The sequence below is a fragment of the Hibiscus syriacus genome, unplaced genomic scaffold, assembly GCF_006381635.1.
Source record: "Hibiscus syriacus cultivar Baekdansim isolate YM2019G1 unplaced genomic scaffold, ASM638163v2 tig00110812_pilon, whole genome shotgun sequence".
Lineage (NCBI taxonomy): Eukaryota > Viridiplantae > Streptophyta > Magnoliopsida > Malvales > Malvaceae > Hibiscus > Hibiscus syriacus.
In genome coordinates this window covers 1,005,024-1,025,831 of record NW_024062870.1, presented here as the reverse complement: position 1 = coordinate 1,025,831, position 20,808 = coordinate 1,005,024, and the positions used below count along the sequence as shown (strand labels likewise).

Genomic DNA, 20,808 nt, shown 5'->3' with positions numbered 1-20,808 from the left:
ACCACCATTCCCAGCACATCCACCCATCTATCAGATGCAAATTGCAGTTTTGCACGTATGAAAATAGTTGCCGCTATCATGCATTTCCAATCAAATTCATGTCTATAATTACATGTCTTAAAATTGCAACACTAGCCAAAAAATAAATATATAGGACTTCTCAAATAGGACTCCTCAGTAGTAGAAAAACATGAGAATAGGCAACCTAGCTTCACGAAAACACATCATTGATGGTTGAAAAGCAATGACACAAAGACAGATCCACGTCATAATTTGCCAATTAATAATATACAAATTACCAACAAGTGCAGTAATGTTACAATTTGTATTGTCTGATGCAGGAATATCCAAAAGAACAATGTTCATATTATTTGCTGAGCATTCTGAAACGGTTCAAACATTTAAGAATCAAAGAATAACTGAAGTTAAGGAGAACACAGAACTCAAAGATCATACTGACCGTTCAAAGAGCCTCTCAATAGTTTGAAATTGCTTCTCTGATGAAAGAAGGGTTTCTCTTACACTAATGAGACTATTAACATAAGATTTGAGGGACTCAAAATCCTGCTTCACACCAGAAAGCTCCTGTTCATTTTCAGTAGCTTGTTGCCTCTGTCTAGAAGTTTCTTCAACCAAGTCGTCAACCCTCTGCCTCATTTCATTAAGAACACTATTTGTACCCAGAGCAAACCTTTCCATATCTTCTAACTTCATAGACATATTCTCAATTTGGACTGCCTTCTTTTTTAATTTCTTCCTGACCTAAAGTTACATTTTCTTTCTCAAGAGCAGTTTCAGATTCTGCCATGATGAGCCTCTTAACAAGAAGTTCCATTACATCTGTGACCATCTGCACAGACTTGATTAATTCTCCAATATAAGCTCCATCTTTTGCATCTAAAGAACCTTGCTGTCTACTAATTCGAATCCATGTTTCATCATCCAAACAATCAAATGAACAGAGATCAACGCTCCTTGACCAGCCAGATAGCGGTGTTCCTTCTTTATCCACAATCCCCACCACTTCCAATACTTTGATGCCACATGATTTATGGGCTAAACCAGGAACAGCCATTATTCTTGCTTTAGATTTCAGGTAAGTCAACAATGTTGCTGTAGTGTTCACCCTTTGCCAAAGAACATCCGACTCCTCCTTTGACTCCTCTAATCCCTCTATGCAAGCCTTTACCTCCATAATTTTGACTTGTATCAAATCTACTTGGCCTTGGCGTTTTTCAATCTCCTGCTTCCACAGTTCATGAGTTTCATTACGCTGAGACTGCAGAGTTGACAAATTCAGATTGTCCTCGGCTTCCATGCCCTTTCCTAAGTTATGAAAACTAGGAATCAGAACATGAAGGTTTAATGGCATATGAACTTGTAACCAAAAACACAAACAATAGAAATGCTAACAGAACACATATTTGATACAAAAACGAATGGATTGCAAAACAAAAAAGGAAGCAAGATGCTTGCTAAAACTCCAAACCCACACTCCGCCAACAGAAAAGATGCAAACCTCCCAATGTTACTAATTCACAAATATATTTCCATCACACATACGACACTTTTACACACCTAAGATGCAATATTTCAATACTAGCCACCAAAATTAGACTCTATAAGATAGGAATTGCATGCCCTGACAAGATTCTAGCTCTCATGGATTGCCAACTTCCAAAATCCAGTATCATTATCAATGAAGATAGTAAGCATTAACAATGTCCGTATCCAATCGAACCATTTCATTCGAATTATGCTAGTTAAAGATGCTATGAGAACATCTTACATCTAACACACAACAGAATCGCCTAAATATTGTTTTCCAATCCCAACATGAAAATAAAACAACCAGGTGATCCCACTTAAGCTAGCATCACTTTATTAGAGATGGCTATCATGCCTCTTGCAACATCAAAAACATTTCCTAATTCCTACCCATATCTTCAAGTTGACTTCAGTAAGTTTCTTTGAGCTCCCCAAAACACGAATTAGCTCCAGGAAATGTCACAGATTGTGAAAACAGTGCCTCGTACCAAATTGAATTTTGCAAAATTCCTCATATTCTTAAAAAAAATCATGATTTCCCCCTTGAAAGTTAAGATATTCGTCATCATCTTTGCCATAATCAAACAATAATAGATCAATTCCACGATCTGAACCAACAAAGCCCTAGCAAACCGCGATGGAAATGAAATAAGTCAGAAAGCAACAAAAAAGAACCATATGCCGAATACCCATTTGCTGATCAAATACCAAACACGTTAAGACAAAAATCAAACCATTATCCATTAACAGAAACGAGAAGAAACAAAATCTGCTACCCAGAGAAAAAAAATCAAGCTTGAAAGGAAAAGGATATTACATTTTCATCTACAAACAACATAAAAAAAAAATGGAGGACAATAAAAGACAGAACTCAAAAAGCTACCCTTTTTCTCGTTTTGGGATTTTGAAAGAGCTTGAGAAAGAAGACGAGGGAGGAAGAGAAAACCTGATTGTAGGGAAACAAAAGCAATAATGTGGTGTTTGACTGGCAGAAGACAAATTCCAAGGCACTCGGGTTCGTCTTCTTCGTTCTATTAAAGAAAAAGGATTTATTTTTTTTCGAAAGATCTTTTGGCTAAGGTATGTTTGATAGACAGGTAACCTCCCCATGCTCCATTTTACCAATAATGTCTTTTTCACAAGTACCCAAATATAACCCATTAAAAATATATATATTTTTATTCTCACATTCAAAATCGATTAATTTTTTAAATTGACAACTTTTTCTTTCACATAATTAAATACATATTTTGTTGTAAGTAGGGTTAAGTAAAATTAGATTCAATTCTAAAATTCAATCTATTGACTCAATTTTATTTAGAAAAATTCAATTTGAATTGACTTAATTCATAATTTTATAAATTCGACTCAACTCAAAAAAAATTAAATTCAAGTCGAGTTATAAAATTGAACTCAAATAACTCAAAAAAATTTAATAACTAGTACATTGATTTTCAAGTTTGAGTCAAATCTCTCTACTTTGTATAATATACGTATATCACACATCGAATTTAAACATAAATTTGAACAAATTGACTCGGATTTTATAAACTCGAGTTGGCTCAAAAAAATTTAAATAAAATTTGAGTCATAAAATAGGACTCATTAACTCAAATAATTTAAATTTTTTTACTTAACTCGAGCGAACGCTCACCCCTAATAAGAAACATCTTCTATTGATATAGTAAAAGATGAGTTTTGTATGAAGTGTTTCCTACTAATCTCTACAAAAATCGATCGAATTACATTTTTTTCTTTTTAAAGAAATCGCTAATTTTATTTAAAATATGAAATATCTTAAATTACAATAAAGATTCACAATCATAATTGTAAATTAAGTACATAATTAGGATAATTTTCTATAATCATTAAAAAAACTAGCAATTTAATATTACACAAGGACCATATAAGAAAATATTAAAATCTAACCAAGAAAATTCAAGCAAAGATAGATACAAATAGATATGATCACGTCGACAAACGAATCACAATAGGGGGATCAAGCGACAGAAATACCACCGACAAACCGCAAATCAGACTCGAGCGACGTGAAAAGTTATCCATGAAGGCATAATGGGTATCCAAGTCCAATCAAAAGGTCCAAAGCAAGGAAGATCAACAATATAACAGATAAGCGTCATCTTGATCAGTTGTGGCAATGTCAAATCAACCCTTAGAAAAAGATAAGTGAAAATAACGACCAAACGACCGAAAAACTTGCCAAAAGGTAGAAGAAAACGTACTATAAAAGCAGATGAAAACGTGCCATACAAACAGACTTATTGAAATCAAAAAATAAAAGAAAATAAAGATATAATATAAGAAAATAAAAGGACAATAAAGAATAACGACGGTCGACAACTAACACTAAAATTAATAACGTTGCTGATCAACAAAGACAAAAGAAAAAGGAGATAAACTGCTTACCACTTAGAGAAAACTAAAAGAAAAATTTAAGAAAAAAATTTATTGATATTTTATTTATTGATTGAATTAATTTAAAATGAAAGAAAGAGAAGAGTCAAATATATATTAAAAAAAGTATATGAATTTTGTTAAAAGAAACGTACGTGTGTGTGTATATATAAGCTTTTTAGGAAAATATTATAGATGTTTTAAAAATTTAGCATTTTGAGTTATTATAATATTTTTTATAAATCTGAATTAATACAAGATAATATATGGTTAAAGATTCTAACTTTTTTTAATAATGAAGGCTAACACCCTTGCATACACAATGTTTAAACCCAAAACCTTAAGGGTGCGTTTGGTTCACGGAATATAAGATTACCAGTGGGAATGTAAGATTACCAAGGAATAGCATTACTGGGAATGTTGTATTTTGTGTTTGGTTGGCTTAGCAGGAATGTAATTACCGTGTTGGTTAAGGAATAAAAGATTATTGGAATGTATATTTGACCAAATTGTCCTAATTATATATTTGTGTAATATTACAAGTTGGAAAATATTTATATATTTTCTTTAAAAAAAATTAAATTCATAATATTTATATATTTTTTATAAAATTAAAAATAAAAAAAAGTTTAATGAAAGGGTAAAATTTTATTTAAACCCTTGAACATTATATAAAATTTTAATTATAGATTTTTTTTTGTAAATCTAAAATAATTTAAGGATAAATTTGTAATTTAACATTCGTAAAATTTTTATTATTCGATGACAGAATAAATATTTTTGAAAAAAATAAAATTTAAGGGCATTTTAGTCTAAAACGCCGGTAATCCAACAATACCTAAGGAAAGGGAGGTAATGACATTCCCGGTAATATACCCCAAAAAATCCACTATTGGTAATCTTACATTACCGGGAATAGGATTCCCGGGCTAACCAAACGGGGGAATGTGGATTCCATTCCCATGGGAATCCCACATTCCCCAATCCAAACACCCCCTAAGGAATAATAATAAATCCTTCCATTGAGGTCGTTTAGTTAGTTCGTTCTTAAATGAATCTACTTTTGACAAAAATTACTTTATAATATCTAAATTAAAAGATTTATTTTAAATTTAAGAATATTAAGGGGGAGCACAAGGTTTTTAACTTTGAGGTCGTGGGATCGAATCCTATGGAGGGCATTTTCATAATTTGGAGGTCTCCTACGGAAGCTGTTCTCAACCTAGTGTTGAGGGCAGCCTATTATCTTAACTCCCCCTTACCTTGTTACATATGGGAATAAGGGACAGCCATTTCAATAGCCACGTATGATATTGTTATCAAAATTACTAGTAATTATCATCTTTAATGTCAATTTCCAACATAAACGACCCTACATTATTAATAACTAAAATAAAAGAAAAGAAAAATAATAAGAACCAATCAATTTTTTTTAATACAAAGGAAAGAGTAAACTTTAAACGGTCATAACAGCATGAACATCTTCATATCAGACATCTCGGACCTCTGCTGGTGGCTCCAGAAACGAGTGTAAACCAGCAGGTAGATTCCAAGCCAATCGAGGTAAGCCATCTCACTTCGCTTAGGGGATGCGACTGTCTCCACCCGCCCCCTTTCAGTCCATCCCTGAACATTCGTGCTTGTCCTTTCACATGTACACACTTGATTTTGGTTGTTAATAACAAATCTATAAACTGCATGTGCATTAGATATAAATCCTACAGTTAGTGAACTCAGATTCGTCATGGTGTTCGAAAGCACAAGCTTTCATTGCTTTGGATAAAAATGCATGAATATGGACTACTTTAAGTTGCTGCTGTTTTTTCCCCTTTTAACCTGTTCGTTATTGTGTCAGTCTCTCTCATACCATCCTTTTCACATTATTATATCTTGTCTTAAGCTTTTTTAAAGTAATCACTTTGGCAGCAAAAGGCAGAAAATGAAAGATTCTTACTTAATTCTCAAGGAAAGTTGATTTATGAGTCAATAAAGTACCATTGTTTATAAGATTCCTTTGAATTTGCATTAGATATAAATCCTACAGTTAGTGAACTCAGATTCGTCATGGTGTTCGAAAGCACAAGCTTTCATTGCTTTGGATAAAAATGCATGAATATGGACTACTTTAAGTTGCTGCTGTTTTTTCCCCTTTTAACCTGTTCGTTATTGTGTCAGTCTCTCTCATACCATCCTTTTCACATTATTATCTTGTCTTAAGCTTTTTAAAGTATCACTCAGGCAGCAAAAGGCAGAAATGAAGATTCTTACTTAATTCTCAAGGAAAGTTGATTTATGAGTCAATAAAGTACCATTGTTTATAAGATTCCTTTGAATTATTACAATATTTTAGTCACCAGCAAAGGGCTTCAGTTCCTGAAGGAAGTAACCCATTTAATATTGACCTAAAAGATGTCCAACTAGAGCTCAGTTTCTGAGAGAGTTTCTTCATATTGTGGCCTTAATCTTGGCCAGTTTATTCAGAGTCACACATGATTTCTTTTCAAGTGTTATTATTGCTTCTTTGTAGCTCAACAGCTCCTTTTCCATGTCTTCAATGACTTGTAGAATATTATGGCGTGAAGGTTAAGCCTGGATTAAATCCTTCTTGTCGAAGTTGTTGTCAGCCTCGCTGTCTGGTCCGTTCTCCGTTAATTTCAATTCTATTTTGGCCTTCTCTTTATAGGCTGAAACATCTGGTTTGGGACCTGAAGACTTTACATTGTCCATGCTAATTCCATTTGATGCCAAAGGAAGGGATACTGAGGATTCCTTGGCAATTTGATGTCTGAGAAGGAGATGAAAGATGCCTGGGACTTACTTCAGAGTTTCCATCTGTAATCAACTGCAGAAAACTCCCAATTAATCAATAATTGGCACTATCAGCCTCTAAATCAAAGCAACTCGCCACGAAAAAAACCCAAAAGGGACTAAGACTATGTAAAAAGTACAAATTTTCCTATATGTATATGCACTAGTTCTTATGTTTACCTTTTCTTCAAGATGCTTGATCAGGCCCTCGAGAAGACACCTTAGGGTCCCTAGTCTTCACCAGTTCACCAGCAACCTTAGCAGTAGAAACTTTAACCTCTGTTAGGAGCTTTTCGATATGATGAAAGAGACTGTGATCAGAAATCTCATAAGTACTTTAAAGCCAGTTGCTTAAAGTCAGAGAAAGTGCAGTAAGTGATGTAGGTCGATCCAATCTTTGTAATTGGTGGTGGCAACCAGAATCTTTCCTTCCCCACAGCAGGATAAAATACCATCAAAGAATTTGAGGAGTCCAGAAAGTGTTACCTGCGAGAATGACTTGAAAGATGGAATTACACTCGATAAAATAGAAAACTTTTAAGAGGATAGACTCGAGCAAAGTTTGTGCTCCTGTGAACCAATCAAACAAATCTAAACAAGTTTTACTCTTTAAGAACATTGGTCTTTACCCACAATTTCAATGATTTCACCACAGAAAGTAAGATATCAAGTTACTAAAGAATTCAAGTACATAATTTTCAGGTAAATGCTGTACTAACCTTGTTCTGCTGATGATACTTTATAGGTTGTTTAATCCCGGATTCTCTGTTCTGCAGCTTAATGGAGCAGTCTATATCTTCCATGACAAGAATGGAACGATTAGCCATGCTAAGCAACAAATTCTGCAAAACAAGGTCTGAGGAGACAGATGAGAGATTCAAGTTATAGATGTCAAAATTCAGATGATTGCCATAGCAGCAATCAAACTAGATTTCCCGGTGCCTGGAGGATCATAAAGCAAATACCCTCTTTTCCACATTTCCAATCCGTTCGTAATATTCTTTACTATTCATGAATCTGTCCAGATCCTCCAGAAGTTCCTTCTTCGGATTACCATTCATGGCCAAGGTCTCAAACGTCATGGGGTGCTGAATTATCACAGGTTTCGGGGTCCAAAAATCATGAGCGGCCGTGTGGAGCTGCACCACCCTGTTACTCTCCTCGATCTTGTCGGCTCTTTCTAGGATGTGTGTCAAATAAGAGTTGGTGACCATCTGATCTCGTGCTTGTGCATTCCTTGGCTATAATCAGAGAAGTACCTCCACTTCATTGGCACACTTTCAATGACGTCGACCATCTCAGTGTTCTTCTCAATGGAAAAGGTGAGGTTCCTGACACTCTCGGTCTTTTCTACGGTCACACGAGGGATCGAAATGGTGGGCAGTGATTCCCCGAGGTAAAGATTTGCAGCCTGGAAAAGTTGGTTCATCTTTGAGCTTTGGTAATCTTTAAACACCATGGTCTCCTCCGAGGTGAAACGGCTAGTCCATTCCTCAAAGCGTGAAGAGATGTATAAGCGCAGTCTTTCAGGCAGGTAACTGTAGATGGTGGTACGAATCAAGGCAATGGAAGCCAAATACGCCCACAACGAGTTCATGTTCTTGGCTTTGCAATCTTTCGAGTACCAAATGCTTTAGACTAGCAGGCCTTTGCTCTAAAATGAAAAAAAAAAGAAGGAAAGAAGCAAAGTGGGTGTACCATGAAATGAAAGAGATTCTTTTATACTAAAAACTAAAGTAAATAGTAATTGTACTGGAACTTCTTTTGAGTTGCCTTGAAGAAAAAATGGAAAGGAAGTTGGGAACTTTCGAGGAAACTATGCGATGAATTAGAACATGTAGCTGCTTAGGACAAATGCTTCATGGTCTTTATTTATTATTTGCTTAAGGTAGAGAGGAATTTGAACGGTACATTGAAAATTTTGAACTCCATTATTAATAATATTGAATTGGAGCGTGACGATTTGAGTCATATTAGCATATAGTCAGCAGTCAAGTTTTGGCTTTATTTATCCCAATACATGAATTAGGCAACTTTGTTTTTGCTTTCTCGCCTTTTGATTCGCAAGCGCCAGAAAATTGCAGAAAAGTTCAAAGAAATTGCAGTAAAGAGGAAGAGATAGGAATTTGAGAAGTAAACTTGTCTAATATCAATTTCCATATTCATTAACGAACAGAGCCCCACTTGATTTTATAATTGGATTACTACAGCTGGGAAACGACAATCTTTTAATTATACGGGGTAAAGTACACAAATGGTTAAGAAAGTCACGAGAACAAGAATGACAATCCACATTTTAATTATACGGGGTAAAGTACACAAATGATACCCCAATTATAGGACGTTACTTTGTTGAGTCTTTCGGCTATTAAAAGTTACAAAATGATCACCGATTATTCATATGTTCCAAACTCGATCTTTTATGTTTAAAAATTGACAGACTTCTGAACTAGACGTTAACATGTTGATTAGGATATAATAAAATAATATTTAATGATGTCTAGTGGCATTGTGTTGCTTTCAAGTATTGGTTCGACAACATAATATTTCAAGTATTAGCTCGACATCATAATGTAAGCAGAGAGTACATCCATAAAATACAGTTCAAACGGTTATGATATCATATTTTATCATATCTCAATCAACAGGTTAACATCCAGTTTAGGCTGATATTTTTAACGCAAAAAGAACGAGTTTGGAACATATGAATAGTTGGGTGACCATTTTATTACTTTTAATAGTCAGAGAACTAAAAAACAACGTCCTATAATTGGGAGATCATTTTGAAAAATTTAATGGTCGGAGACCCAACAAAACAATGACATATAATCAGGTACCATTTATACACTTTATCCAATTATATGTTATATTTTATCATTAAATAATTAAATTTACAGTTTAGTTTAATGGTCAATTATTCATTCTTCCTATCATGGGTTTAATTTATTCCTAGGTGTAAAAAAAGTAGAATATAACATTATATTACATCACCAATTAATAAGAAAACCAAAATCATAGTTGGATGTTTATTTTCCGAATTGATTTTGAAATACAAGTACAATTTATAACTTCATTGTTGAAACTAACGAGGCCAACAAAACATACAGCCGATAATAGAAAATCAAAGTTGTGGGCAACGATGTACCGATTATCACACACACTCTCCAATTGCATTTGTCCTGGTGGCAACTCCAACAAGCAAAAAGCTCAACTTCTAATGCCTTTGAAAGTCATTTGTTCTATGGGACTGATCATCTTCTCGACTTCCTTTCTTATTGGCAAAAAGCCATCCAATTATGGAGATTGTCGGCTTCCTTCTTACTTTCTTAACTCCTTTTTCCTCTTTGTTGACAACAACTTGAGCTAATGAAGGAGGGCTTGCAGATTTCACGTATCTCTTCTTTTGGAACTCATCTGCAGACTCTTCGTTTTGTGTTATGAAACCCATTTTGGTTGACTTTTCGATGAACTTGAAGTCTTCTTTCTCAGGCTGAAATCGCTGCTTCTGAAACTCCTTTTCCCTGAACTGCTGCAGATCTTTCTTCGTTCTTTCAAGCTCTTCTTTTAATGCTTTTATGCTGCATGACATTAAGTTGCCTTCCTCTTTCGTCCTTTGCTTTGTTTCTTCTAGCTCGGATGTTAGGACAGCAACCTTTGATTGGCCTTTCCCGCTTTCTCGTACTTCAACTATCATCTGACTATACAAGAGCATCGGATATGGATATGGATATAGATTTGTTAAAAGTTTCAAAGTTTGGCAACCAACTTTGGAAAATGTTTTTTCAAAGTTTGGTAAATGTTTCTTTGAAAAATGTTTTCAAAGTTTGGTAATTGGTAGATGTTTGTTGAAAATAGGAATGGGTAATTCACTTTAGTCATTGCACTTTAGGGTATTTTCAAAGATAGTCCCTAAGTTTCTACTATAAATACCCTTACCCATTTAGCTTCAAAATAATCCCAAAACATTTCTTTCTTCCTATACTAGAGAGCTTTCTTGTGAGTAGTGAGTGTTTTGTAAACACCTGTAAATTTTCTCTCTTAGTAAAAGATCTGCAGCAGCCCGGAGACGTAAGCACAATTGGCTGAACTCCGTTATCAATTTTCGGGTATTATTTTCCGCTTTTATTTCGCATTCTCCACTAATCTGGTTATAGGGAAATTACTTGTACTCGGTTTATTTTCCTAACAACTGGTAATCAGAGCTTTTGGTTGTGAATTTTGTCAAATTTTTCTGCGAGGTTACTATTTATTACTATTCACGTGAATAGTGAATTTCGTGAATAGTGAAATTCGGTCGGCGATACGAGTTTGTCGACGGTGGTGTTTCTAATACGTGATTCGCAAGAATTGTCAGAAACGATCCAAACGCCAGATTCGAGTGGAAGCGATGGCTGCAGACGAAGGGAAGGTGAAAATTGAAAAGTTCGATTGCGGACTTTGGCTTTTGGAAGATGCAGATTGAAGATTTTTGTACCAGAAAAATCTATATCACCTCTCTCAGGAAAGCAACCAGAGGGCATGAAGGATGAAGATTGGCTCTTCTCGACAGACAAGCCCTCGGAGTTATCCGACTGACATTATCCCGCAATGTTGCTTTTAACATAGCAAAGGAAAAGACCACGGCGGGTCTTATGGCGGCTCTCTCCATATGTACGAGAAGCCATCGGCCTCAACAAAGTTCATTTGATGAGGCGATTATTCAATTTGCGGATGCGGAAGGGGCATCGGTGGCACAACACCTAAATGAACTCACACAATCACAACCCAGTTGAGTTCAGTGGAAATTGATTTCGATGATGAAGTTCGAGCTTTAATTCTCTTATCATCTCTACCAGACAGTTGGAATGCTACTGTTAGCAGTCAGCAGTTCGTCGGAAACAACAATTAAAATTCGACGATGTTCGGGATCTGGTATTGAGTGAAGAAATTCGACGAAGAGAATCGGGTGAAGCATCAACCTCCTCAGCCTTGCACGGAGTCTAGAGGGAGAACTTCAGAAAGAAATTCAAATCGTGGAAGATCAAAATCCAGAAGGGGCAAATCAAGAACAGGAAATAAAGATTTTACCTGTTATATTGCGGCAAGAAGGGTCACTTCAAAAGATTGCCGAGCACCGAAGAAAATACCGGCGCACAGGAATCTGCCAACATGACGGAGGAGACAGGTGATGCCATGATTTTAAGCGTCAACAGTCCGATTGAATCATGGATCTGGATTCAGGGGCACTTTTCACTCCACCCCATGCCGAGAATCATGGAGAACTATGTCAGTGGTGATTTTGGGAAGGTTCATCTAGCTGATGATGAAACCTTGAAGATCGTCGGAAAAGGAGACATCCGACTAAAGCTGCCAAACCAGACCACCTGGAAGCTGACAGGAGACATATTCCTGGCCTCAAAAGAAATCTGATTTCTGTTGGGCAGCTTGATGGAGAAGGATATAGTACAACTTTTTCAGGCTGTGAATGGAAGATTATCAAGGAGCACTCGTCATTGCTCGTGGTAAGAAGACTGGTACTCTCTATGTAACCTCAAATTTAGAGAATATCATTGCAGTAGCAGATGCTGATGGAAATCAAACCTATGGCACCAAGGCTTGGCCATATGAGCGAGAAGGGATGAAGACACTTTTGTCAAAAGGGAAGCTGCCGGATCTAAAGAATGTAGTCGGACTATGCGAGGATTGCATCTTTGGCAACAAAAGAAAGTCAGTTTTTGCAAGATTGGCAAGACACCCAAGACAGAAAGGTTAGAATTGGTCATACTGGGGGGACCATCCCCAGTTCCATCTCTTGCAGCTCACTATATTATGTCACCTTCATCGATGATTCAACAAGGAAGGTGTGGGTTTTTTTCTGAAGAAGAATCAGAAGTCTTTGATACCTTCAGAAAATGGAAGGCCTGGTGGAAAATGAGACTGGTTTGAAAGTCAAGCGGTTGAGGTCTGACAATGGAGGAGTACAGAGACAGTAGATTCAGAGATTTCTGTGCAAACAATGGGATCAAGATGGAGACACAGTTCCCAAGACACCGCAACATAATGGTGTAGCAGAGCGCATGAACAGAACTCTGAATGAACGCCAGAAGTATGAGGATAATGCGGCTTGCCCAAATTTCTATGGGCTGAAGCAATCAACACTGCAGCTTACTTGATCAACCGTGGGCCCTCAGTTCCTTTGGATGGCAGAATACCAGAGGAAGTTTGGAGCAAGAAAAAATAAACCTTTCACACTTAAGAGTGTTTGGTTGTATTTCTTATGTACACATAGACTCTGCTGAAAGAAGAAGCTTGATGCTAAGTCCAACAATGTGCTTTTGTTGGTTATGGCGTGATGAGTTCGGTTACCGGTTTTGGGACTATGAAATCGGAAGATCATCAGAAGCAGAGACGTCATTTTCAATGAAAATGTGATGTACAAAGATAGGTCAACCGCAGAATCAAGTAATACCGAAGCTGAAACAAAGGATTTGCTGAGTTCGAGGAGATTTCTGGAAATGATGTTCAGATCATCCTGAAGCAGTTCAAGAAGAACCAGGCACACCAGAACTGAGACGCTCCTCCAGATTCTTAAACCAACCCAACGGTATTCTCCTTCTTTACACTACTTGTTGCTGACTGACAATGGAACCAGAGTACTATGATGAAGCAATGCAGTGGAGGATTCAGTCAAGTGGGAGTTTTCCATGAAGATGAGATGGACTCGCTTATGTCAAATCAGACATGGGAATTAGCTGAATTACCACCAGGCAAGAAAGCGCTCCACAACAAGTGGATTTACAGGATCAAAGAAGACGATGGGAGCAAACTACAAAGCAAGATTGGTTGTCAAAGGCTTTCAGCAAAAAGAAGGTATTGACTACAATGAAATTTTCTCTCCAGTCGTAAATTGTCTACAATCAGACTGGTGTTGAAATTGTAGCTGCAGAGAATTTACATCTTGAGCAGTTAATGTAAGACAGCTTCCTTCATGGTGATTTGGAGGAAGAAATCTATATGAGGCAGCCAGAAGGCTTCATAGAGGCAGACAAAAACCTGGTATGCAGGTTGAAGAAGAGCTTGTATGGTTTAAAACAAGCTCCTAGACAGTGGTACAAGAAGTTCGATAGTTTCATGAGTAGCAGTGGTTTTTATCAGATGCCAAGCAGATCATTGTTGCTACATCAAGAGGTTCGACAACAGCTTCATTATTTTATTATTGTACGTTGATGACATGCTCGTGTGCAGGCTCAGACATGCAAGATTATACACTTGAAGCAAAATTGTCGAAGCAGTTTGCTATGAAGGATCTGGGCGCTGCAAAAGCAGATCTTGGGATGGATCAAGAGAGACACAAAGTCGGACTTTGATGTTATCACAGGCTGAGTACATCAACAAAGTACTCTCCAGGTTCAACATGCAAGATGCTAAACCAGTAGTACACCTTTAGGTGTTCATTTCAGACTCTCCAAAGACCAATCACAAAGACGGAGGAAGAACGTGCACACATGGTGAAGGTGCCGTATGCCTCAGCAATTGGAAGTCTGATGTAGCCATGGTTTGTACCAGACCAGAATATTGCTCATGCAGTGGGAGCTGTTAGCAGGTACATGAATAATCCGGGCAAGGTACACTGGGAAGCAGTCAAATGGATCCTCAGATATCTTCGGGTACCACAAACAAAGCACTTTGTTTCAAAGGTGGAGATATGATACTGACAGGCTATGTAGATGCTGACTTAGCCGGAAATGTCGACATCAGAAGGAGCACTACAGGGTATGTCTATACTCTAGGAGGAACTGCAGTGAGTTGGGTTTCTCAACTACAGAAGATAGTTGCTCTCTCCACAACTGAAGCAGAATATGTCGCTGTTACGGAAGCCACAAGGAGATGGTTTGGCTCCAAAGTTTCTTGGAAGAGTTAGGCAAGAAACAAGAAAACAATATCTTGTATTGCGACAGCCAAAGTGCTATCCATCTAGCAAAGAATCCGTCTTTTCATTCCAGGACAAAGCACATACAATTGAGATATCATTTTATCCGGTCTCTTCTGGAAGATGGGATTTTGAAACTTGAAAAGATTAGTGGAGCTCAAATCCGGCAGACATGTTGACAAAGACGGTGACTACGGATAAACTGAAGTTGTGTTCAACTTCAGTTGGCATGCTAGAATAACAAGACCAGACATGCTGCTGCATTGATCGAGGTGTGAAGACATATTAAAATCAGTCTTCAAGTGGGAGATTGTTAAAAGTTTCAAAGTTTGGCAACCAACTTTGGAAAATGTTTTTTCAAAGTTTGGTAAATGTTTCTTTGAAAAATGTTTTCAAAGTTTGGTAAAATTTTGGTAGATGTTTGTTGAAAATAGGAATGGGTAAATTCACTTTAGTCATTGCACTTTAGGGTATTTTCAAAGATTAGTCCCTAAGTTTCTACTATAAATACCCTTACCCATTTAGCTTCAAAATAATCCCAAAACATTTCTTTCTTCCTATACTAGAGAGCTTTCTTGTGAGTAGTGAGTGTTTTGTAAACACCTGTAAATTTTCTCTCTTAGTAAAAGATCTGCAGCAGCCCGGAGACGTAAGCACAATTGGCTGAACTCCGTTATCAATTTTCGGGTATTATTTTTCCGCTTTTATTTCGCATTCTCACTAATCTGGTTATAGGGAAATTACTTGTACTCGGTTTATTTTCCTAACAAGATTCACGTAATACGTCATAACCTCGTACTTATATACATTTGTATAACGTACAATATTATCGATATGTACAAACTTAGCACAAACATATGCGTGAATTAATTTATGCAAGTATAGGAAAAAGAGACAACCTCTTTGAGCTTGTTGCCATAAATATCTGCAACCAAAACTTTTTCTCCGAATAACATGACAGCCTCCTTAACTGACCGAAAGGGGTGGTCGGGTATCAATCCCCGTCCGTCCGACAATGGTGCCGCCGCCGACTTCCTCTGCCTCCAAGAGAAAAATTGAAAAGGATGTGTGGAAGTGCAATGAATGAGTTTTGATGAGGAGGTGAAAAGAAATCTATTTTATGAAGACATGAAAAAAAGTGAAAGGGTCGCTAGAAATGGAGTTTGATGTAATGAGGTAAATAGAAATAGATTATGAGTACTGGAGTTTAGTTTCTTGGCGTCCACTTCACTGGAATTTTGTTAATTGAAGTTGACATGGGGTGGTTGGATTGGTTCATCCATCCATGTTTTTGTTTGATTCCGTTTGTTTTATTTCTAAAAACGTTTGAAACTGAAACTGAAACTGAAAACATACCCTTTTGCCTTGATTACGATATGCCTCCAGCGTCCCTTACTCGGTGGCGCACTTAGACATGTCAAAAACTTCCAATTGCCGTTCCGACCCATCTTTATATATATATATATATATATGCTCTCACTATGTTTTAAAAAATAATAATATAAACCCATCAAGTAGTGAACGGGAATGATATTTTTTCTTAGAGGTCTTAAGTTCAAATAATTACGTTTGTAGAATGTTTGCATTATTAATTGATTAAGAAAATTTTGAACAAATATTAATTTATAAAATAAAAAACGTAATTAATATATGATATGCAAAAATTTATTGTAACACATGATATCTTTCTCCAGTACATATATAAGACCCTGTCAAGGGGCAATCACACAGTGATGGATGTAAAGATTGTCAGGATGAATCACTTTGAAATTTAAATTTCCTCATGATAGTGCATTTTACTAATGACGTGATGGTGCTTATTATGGAATTTTGTTTATATCTACTCCATAAAAAAGGTGATTTTTTCGGTATATTATCGGTGATCGGTATTATTATTGATCTAACATCGGTTAGATTATATTTTTCGATTTAACACCCTTAGTAGGAAAGCGCGCCCCCTGCATCGCTTTATATGCTGATTTAGCATCACGTGGGTATAGCGCGTCCCCTGCCCCGCGATATACAGTGATCTGGCGCCACGTGGGTATAGCGCGCCCCTTGATCCGCGCTATACCTGGATATCTGACACGTGGGGTATAGCGCGGTGCAAGGGGCGTGCTATACCCCTAAATACCCAACCTCTAACGTCCCCGTCCTCAATCACTTTTATCACACCAAATTCTCTCAAATTCTCTAAATTCTCTCAAATACTCTCTTTTTAAGGTATATTTTATAATATTTTTACTATTATATTTTTACTTTATTTAATATTTTACTAATATAATTCTTTTGCAGATATATAATCGAAGGCAATCTACTTCGCTCAGATGGAAATCATATATCTCTACACTTTGCTGATACGGTAACATTTTAACGTTTTAATTTAATTTAAATTATTAGTAATATTTAGTTGATTTATTTAATGCATGATTATTAGATTAAGAATTAAATATCTCGACACTTTGCTGATACGGTAACATTTTAACATTTTAACATTTTAATTTAATTTAAATTATTAGTAATAATTAGTTGATTCATTTAATGCTAGATTAAGAATTAATTTGTGTAATTATTTATTTTTAGGAGAAGGACCGTGTGTTAGATCCTTTTATTAGGAATCTTAAGTTAGTGATACCCAGTCGTGTCTTGCCGTATTTAGTAGAGGCTGGATTCGGTTACATATGTAGATATCAGTGTCACTTTAAGATAGAGCCAGACCTGATTTCTGCCTTAGTAGAGCGGTGGAGGCCGGAGACCCACACATTCCATCTTCCGTGCGGAGAGTGCACGATCACGCTTGATGGTGTTTCTATGCACCTGGGGCTTCCGGTGGATGGAGATGTGATATCGGGGATAGCTTCCGGTTCTTGGACTACTTTGTGTCGGGATAGTCTAGGACGTGTCCCGGAAGATTTTATCGGAGATAGGATACCGTTAAATTGGTTAGATGTCAATTTTCTGGAGTTGAGCGCAGACGCCTCTGAGGATGAGGTTAAGATGTATGCATGGGCATGCATACTGCAGCTGATAGGAGGGTTGCTGATGCCGGACAAATCGCGCAACCTAGTTCACTGCATGTGGTTGCGACATCTTAGCGACTTTCGTCTCGCTGGATCATTCAGTTGGGGCTCGGCAGTTTTGGCTTTGCTATACAGGGAGATGTGTGGAGCCATTGACTACAGGCGTAATGCTATCGGCGAATGTCTCCTGCTGCTGCAGTATTGGGCATGGTATCGATTGCCCTTTTTATGTCCCGTTGTGAAGAACCCATTCGTATTTCCACTACTTCTGAGGTAATTAAAAAACTGATTTTGTATATTAATAATTTTATACAGCGTATAACAAATTTTTTTCCTTGAATAGGTGGTCTACTGATAGGAAAAATCATCAGGAGCTACCTGATGATTTAGAAAAGATTAGGGTGCTAATCGATCAGAAGGCTGACACATAGGTATGAATTTTAATGTTTAAAAATCGATTTTAGATTATAGTTATATAATTAGATTATTATTTTGATAAAAATTATATATTATTTGTTTTAGTTTGAATGGGTGTCATATTCTACTGATGATTGCGTCGATGGCATCTCCATATTAAGGTCAAAGGGATTTGCAGATGAATGCCTTCCCCTTGAACTGGACGCGGTGTTACCATACGGATTGTTCGTGGACCCACCTCGGTATATATCGTAAGAAGTTGCGGATGAATGTCTCCCCATTATGGCATTAAAATCATTACATATTATTGTAGTCGGGCTGTCAACTTGATCAACTTGTTCAGTCAGCCCATAGTGTGAGCTTAAAGATTGACCCCGAACAGCACGCACTTGAATAAAATATATGCATACATCTCAATAGCGGCGTCTGAATAATTACTTTGAGCTTCAACCATCATTTGAACATCATCATTGTTCGAAAGTTCGAACGCTGTATAAGTTAATGACAACAATGATGTTGGAAATCTGTACTGCAACGACGACATTCTTCTGTTACTTCCAACATGAATCTTCCTCGAAATCTTCGTTATTAGCTCCTCAAGAGTTATGTTTCTCTTGAATGATATTTTAACACGCTCATTTGATACGAAAACAATGTCGGTTTCATCTTCTCAAATTTCACCATCATAATAAACAATAGCTGAAAGTCGCGCCATTCTTTGAGTTTAAAAGTGCGGCAATATTATATCTGCAAAAAAATAACTTAAACAAACCTGATTAAATAAATTATATATGAACGAAAATATAACACAATAAATTTTTTACACATCAGCGTAAATAATTTAAATAATATAATTTTATATTATTACCTGCACCGCAAAACTATTTCGACGTATACTCCCACTTTTCAATTTTACAAACATAAAAATTAATTGAAAATAATTAGTATAATATTTTTTCAAATAATGATAATAAACAATAAGTATAATTAAAAAATTATAACAAAATTACCTTATAACGAAAAATCGCACGAGCTTCTAAATCAAATTTGAGAAGATTGCGAGAATTATTACTCGTTGACGGAATTGTTGTATTAATTTATAAGAGAGGAGAGATGCGAGGAGATATGAGCCGGAGGAGTGTATTTATAAGCATATAAGGCGCGGTACCTGCACCGCGTTATATGTAAAGATATAGTGCGGATCAGGGACCGCGTTAAATATAATTTTGATACGACGTATACCGCGGCCCCTGATCCGCGCTATACCCCTACGTGGCGTATAGCGCGGATCAAGGGGGACGCTATACCCCACGTGTAACCCAGTCAGCGTATAACGCGGTTCAGAGGGCGCGCTATACTTCACGTGGCACCAAATCAGTGTATAGTGCGGTGCAGGGGGCGCGCTTTCCTGCTAAGGGTGTTAGATCGGGAAATATAGTCTGACTGGTGTTAGATCGGTAATAATATCAATCACCGGTAATATACTGGGAAAATCGCCCATAAAAAAATTGTTACTAATATATATATGTATAACCTTAAAAAATATCTAGATTCGTTCTGATTGAATTCAGACCATTCTTCCGCGCCAAAATAAGTCTAAAATGATTGCATGTTCCTTGCCAAGTATTCAGTGAGCGGGTGTCTCAGGAACATGCAAGCATTCTTTTCTGATTTTGCGTGGAAGGCCTTATTGTATCTGCGATGTGTGCTGCAGCACAGGCCGTAGTCTCACCCAAAGTAAGTTATCTGAACATGTGACAAAACTAACGATACACCTTAATTACAACTATGTTCATTCACATTTTCTCCACTACCCTGAATTTGCAGCAAACTTAGCATCTGTGGCATCAGCTAGCCATTTTTTCCGTGATGTTTTCATGGTATTGGAGGAGACTACTTGCACTTGTTGCTGGAGCCTGGAGGGGGTAGTTTGAACACAAGGTTATTACCAATGTGGAGAATGTCATTGACCAGATCAGTGGAATAGCTGCTTCTCTCAAGAGGTAAAAAGTTTGACTTAATTCTTCAATGTAAAATTTTCTTTTCTCTTTGCATTTTCCCATTGTTTTGTGGTCCATTCAGGAGGATAATGCAATGGAAAGGACCACAAGTCAATGCAGAGAGGTGTTACTGAGTGGATGCTGCCAAGAAATTTGTGCATGATGGATCCAACATGACATCCAAGGTTTTAAACTGATGAAGTGCGCGCCTCTGAGTGTGTGTTTCTTTGTTTAGAAATCTAGAGCTAGAAATTGTTCTCAGATTTGGTAACCCTCTATATTTTTTTTTGTCAAATTAGGTACCTTAACATTTACTTCTGTTTTTTTTTCTTCATTTGATTCGTCTGATGAAGCTGACATCCATGGTTTTAAACTGATGAAGTGCGCCTCTGAGTATGTGTTTCTTTGTTTAGATCTTTGGAGCTAGGAATTGTTCTCAGATTTGATAACCCTCTATAAATATTTTTTGTCAAGTTAGGTATCTAACAAATACTTATGTTTACCCCCCCCCCCCTTGATTTGATTCGTCTGATGAAACTTTTATCTCCCAAATCATAAACAAGAATAAAAGGAAGTCATTTTTTATTCAATCACTTGATTGGTGATTTGTTTTTCCAAAAAAAAACAATAACAAACAAACGCAGATGACAAAAAGAAAAAGAATCCCAAAGATGAGGAATCAAAGACTCCA

The 20,808-nt window shown here is 36.7% G+C and overlaps 3 pseudogenes; all 3 read right to left on the bottom strand.

Moving 5' to 3' along the window:
* Positions 1–268: 268 nt before the first annotated feature.
* LOC120141583 lies at positions 269–2,582 on the bottom strand (annotated as a pseudogene).
* A 3,664-nt stretch (positions 2,583–6,246) lies between these two features.
* LOC120141547 lies at positions 6,247–8,417 on the bottom strand (annotated as a pseudogene).
* A 1,568-nt stretch (positions 8,418–9,985) lies between these two features.
* Positions 9,986–16,128, bottom strand: LOC120141670 (annotated as a pseudogene).
* Between the last annotated feature and the right edge of the window lie 4,680 nt (positions 16,129–20,808).